General features: G+C 37.0%; 1 protein-coding gene across 1 annotated transcript in view; it reads right to left on the bottom strand.

Annotated features, from left to right (window-relative positions):
• Positions 1 to 5,345, bottom strand: part of LOC100637223 (laccase-24-like) — an 11,933-nt gene that overhangs the window by 1,159 nt on the left and 5,429 nt on the right. The window lies entirely within an intron of this gene.

The following is a 5,345-nucleotide window of genomic DNA, read 5'->3' as shown; positions in this document are numbered from 1 at the left end:
GTTTAATATCATCAACATCTAACATCAATATAACTGGACTATAAACTAGTTTATGGTTAGAACTCACAGCTAAAAGTTCCATTCCAATTTCAACATTTTTCATGAGCAATGGACCGTTTCTTGTACGCACTACTGCATCCAGAGGAAAACAACCACCACCGCCACCACCACTGTTGGTGGTTGGATTAGTATCACTTGTTCCTGTTGGTGTTTGAGCTGTTGTTGTCCCTATTGTTGTTGCTGTTGTCTCTATTGTTGTTGTTGTTAGAGTTGGTGTTGGTGATGCAGTAGCAGAAATTGCTGCTTTAAACTTGCCTTCTGTCAGGGAAAAATTTCCACATTCAAACATGCTGTCAGGCGGTGGTGTCTTCTTCCCTTTCTCATTAATGATGACTCCCATTCCCTCCAATTGATGTACCTCAATATGACAGTGTAGGAACCACCAACCAGGATTATCAGTTTTAAAATACACAACAGCATACCCACCAGCTGGTATTAACAGAGTATCCTTTAATGGGGCAGTTGATGGTATTTTGCTTGTCATTCCTGTACGTGAAGAGTAATCCTTATCAGGTTTCCAGCGAGGCATAGTACATAGTGTATCACCTCCACAATTGATATCGCTATTGCCAGCAGTAAGTCTTCCTGAGTCTTCATCAGTTCGGCCGAATCGGATATCAACGACATGAAAGTAATGACCATGAAGATGTACTGGATGAGCGAATAAAAATTTAGAAGTCCGTGGATTAACATCATCATAATCTGGTCCAGTTGCTGATATCACCAACTCAATGTATTTATTAGCCTCCACATCAACAACATGAGTACAATAACATTTGGGAGATATCACTTCATTTCCATTATCACGATTGCATGTATTAGGCTTATTCAAATCTTTACAAAACTCTGTACCATTAATGTCATTTAGTTTATTTGCCTCAAGCTGTGCTAGTGATGCTGATGGTAGTTTTAGGTTACGAGCATTTACAGCACTGGTGAGCCGTGTTCCTTCAAAACCGAAATTGAAGAATAGCCTTGAGTTATCACTAGTAGCAACATCGGGCAGATCTTTCTGCATGTCTGATGACAACCTTGTTAAGTTATGAATGTGTATACACTTGATGTTGAATTGTTCAGGGAAATTTTTGAAAGGACAATTTAGAGCTTGACATGGTTTGTTATCATTACATCTTTTACTAACATTTTGACTACTTGCAGCAATACCTGCATAGTCACTGGATAATGTTGTAGTACTTCTGTAATTGAGAATAGCTTCTGCTGACTGTTCTTCTAAATAAGTTGATGTTTCAGTGAAACTTAATGTAACTGCACGTATCATGAAGCGTTGATTTTCATTTTCTTCTTTTGCTTCTAAAAGAAAATCATATCTTTCTCCAGAATGTATGATGATATAATCAACTGTCTCTGGCTCAATAAACTGACCATCAGTTGCTATTACTGTTAAATCATGTTGTTCTATTGAGAAACGATAAGCATAAAGACTCTGAGCACCAATTAAACGAAATCGATACATATTTCCAGCTGTGACATTAAAGTCACTTAAAATAGAATTAGAGTAGTCAGTATCATTATGCCTTCCCCTTCCATTTATTAGTCCAGACCAATAAGGCACGGGCCCTATCTCTGCACCATCTGATGAACGGGTTCTTGGGATATTAGCTCCAACCAATTCTGATGCTTCATCTATATTAAAGTACCTGATGCTTGAGTGTATTTGTGTGAAGAGATCCAGTGAATTACTTTTCTGCCAGTCAAGAAGAGTGAGAGTATGTTCGTTAGGATTATCCACATAAGTATTCTCCTGTATACCCATTTCATTCAACTTTTTCATGAAGGCAGTGTATTGTGGATTATCTTGCTTCTCTTTAACAATGAGAGCTCCAAAGAGTCCATCAGTTCTCTGAGCTCCACTGTGAGAGTGGTACCAGTGAGTCCCGTATTGAGTTGCATAGAAAAAATAGCTAAAACTAGCTCCTGGAGGTATACCACACTGTGTAACATGCTCCACTCCATCCATCCAGTTACTGTTCCTTTGATGCATCCCATGCCAGTGTACAGATACACTCTCTGATGCTAATCTATTGATTACATTCACTTTAACCAACTGACCCTCAGTTACAATGAGTGTTGGTCCTGGTATACGTCCATTGACTGCTATAAAGGAACGAAACGTGTACCCATCAACACCAAATGGTTGAGTGCAGTTAGTACTATCAATAGAGCTACCACAGAGTGTGTCTTCAGGATCAACTCTTTCCCATTCTCCTTCATTATTGATACACCAGACACTGCCTGCAGTGCCACGAGAGTTTCCAGTACCATCAAGCAGATATCGGGTAAAGGTCTGCAGCATCTCAATGTCAAGCGTAAACTCGCATACATCATTAGGATTTGTAGTCTTGCATTCACATACTGATGTATTGTGATTGCACGGGACAACCTCAATCTCAGAATATACTTCCCTTACAAAGAAGAGGGAGAAGAATACAGCTTGTAGTAAAAGCATAGCCATTTTTAAAATAGCACTTCTTGGTAGCTGTACTTTCTCTCTCTCTGTTTTATAGTGACCCCAAAGAATTTCCACTTCTCAGATAAGGCACAGCTATTAAAACAGCTCTCAGAATTGTTATCTGTTAAATACTGAATTTGTGTTGATATCTGTAGCAGTAGTAATTCTTTTGAATTTAATATTTATTTTTGACATATTTTGTAATCATCATGAATATACTATATGTCACTATCAATAGCAACTGCTACATATTTGAGAAAGTATTGTATGCATGTTGTATATGAACAAGTCTATAGGTATATCACCTCACTCTATAAGGCAGTCAGTGCTACAGTTCTTAGAATTGTTATGCTATCCTGTCTGCAACTGTAATTCTTCTGAATTATAGTAGTTATTTTAACACTTTCTGTAATAGTATCAATTATAGTGTGAATATTGCTACAAATTACAATGTCCATCCAGTGGTTGTCAATAGCAACTGTTACCACATTTGAAGAATGCAATCAATTGATTTACTGAGATACACTACAATTTATGCAGGTTGGTTGACCCAATTTTCTCACTAACATATCACTTTCTGGTCATGTGACATGAGTGGTGAGAGTCACATGAATAGCAAGCTTGCTATAGGAAAATTGAATAAACGTAGTACAGTAATACTAACAAACATATGCATGCATATGAGTATTTAATACTACTACTTGTAAATTGGACATTTTATTATAGTTTTTGATAGCTAAAGAAAAAATGCACAACATAGCTAGATCTAGTGTCGTTGAAGTAGACAATTCTAGGGGTGAGGATCATTTATTATGCCAGCTTTTCTGCTGTTCCTTTTTACTCCATAAATCATCTCTGTCTTTACTGAGACATTTAATCTCAGGATAGCCTGTTTGGATTGTTACTTTTGAACAGCCTAAAATTAACTCTTGCTAATAATAATAATGACAACAACAATAATGATAATTAGCATACACATGCAGCAAATATCTAATATTAAAATGTTCACTGTTTTATGTATTATGTGTACTATAGTATTTCTACTGCTCACTAGTGTACTTTATTGTTTGTTGAAGAGGTTAGTAATAGAGCGATAACAGGACTAATAACAGGAGTATTATTAATGTTGGTACTGGTGTTAGTGCCGATGTATCATTCGAAATTACGCCTTTGAACTCGTCTATTGTCAATGAAAAGGTTCCACATTTTAACATGCTGTCAGGTGGTGTTGTTTTTGTCCCTCCTTCATTAATGATGACTCCCATTCCCTCCAATTGATGTACCTCAATATGACAGTGTAGGAACCACCAACCAGGATTATCAGTTTTAAAATACACAACAGCATACCCACCAGCTGGTATTAACAGAGTATCCTTCAGTGGAGCCTTGGGATTTATTTTACCATTACCTTGATCATACATGCTACTTCTTGCTACTTTCCATGAAGGATTGTTGCATAGCGTAGGATAACCTGGTATTGATTGACACCCACAATCAATGTCTGTAGTACCAGCTGTAAGTCTTCCTGTAACGGGATCAGTTTGGCCAAACTGTATATCAACGACATGAAAGTAATGACCATGAAGATGTACTGGATGAGCAAATAAAAATTTAGAAGTCCGTGGATTAACATCATTATAATCTGGGCCAGCTGCTGATATCACCAACTCAATGTATTTATTAGCCTCCACATCAACAACATGAGTACAATAACATTCAGGAGATATCACTTCATTTCCAATATCACGTTTGCATTTTTCATCCTCATCCAAATCCTTGCAGAACTCTATATTTCTAATATCATTTAGTTCACTTGTATCAAGCTGTGCTAGTGATGCTGATGGTAGCTTTAGGTTACGAGCATTAATGGCACTGGTCAGACGTGTTCCTTCAAAACCAAAATTGAAAAAAAGTCGTGAGTTATCATCAGTAGCAACATCAGGCAGTTCACTAGTTGGATAATCTGTTAGTAGTTGTAACTGATGAATATGTATACAGTCAATGTTGAAACTTTGAGGAAAATTCTTGAATGGACAATTGAGTGCTATACATTTATCACTATCAATGCACCTTTGACTAACAGTTTGACTTCTAGCTGCGATATTTGCATATTGACTGGATGGTGTAGTAGCACTGTTGTAATTGAGAATAGCTTCTGCTGACTGTTCTGTTGCATAAGTTGATGTTGCAGTAAAACTTAATGTAACTGCACGTATCATGAAGTATTGAGTGGACACTAGTTCATCTTCTTCTTTTGCTTTCAAAAGGAAGTCATATCTTTCTCCAGAGTGTATTATGATATAATCAACTGTCACTGGTTTAATAAACTGACCATCAGTTGCTATTACTGTTAAATTATGATCTTCTATTGAGAAACGATAAGCATAAAGACTCTGAGCACCAATTAAACGAAATCGATAAGTCTCTCCAGCTATAACGTTGAACTCACTTAAATTAGAATTGATGTAACCAACACTATTATGCCTTCCCCTTCCATTTATTAGTCCAGACCAATAAGACACTGGCCCTATCTCTGCACCATCTGATGAATTGGTTCTACCAGTTTCTGATCCTTGTAGTTGTGATGCTCTGTCAACTTCAAAGTACCTAATGCCAGAGTGTATTTGTGTGAAGAGATCCAAGGAGCTACTTCTCTGCCAGTCTAAAAAAGTTAGAGTGTGATCTTCTGGATTGTCTTCATAATCTGTTATATTAAAGCCTATTAAAGTTTTAACTTCTTCCAATAACTTATTTTTTCGTTCATCGTCTTTCTCTTTACAATGAGAGCTCCAAAGAGTCCATCAGTTCTCTGAGC

This window comes from Amphimedon queenslandica, unplaced genomic scaffold (assembly GCF_000090795.2).
Source record: "Amphimedon queenslandica unplaced genomic scaffold, v1.1 AMPQUscaffold_13089, whole genome shotgun sequence".
NCBI lineage: Eukaryota > Metazoa > Porifera > Demospongiae > Haplosclerida > Niphatidae > Amphimedon > Amphimedon queenslandica.
This window is presented reverse-complemented; position numbering and strand designations above follow the sequence as displayed.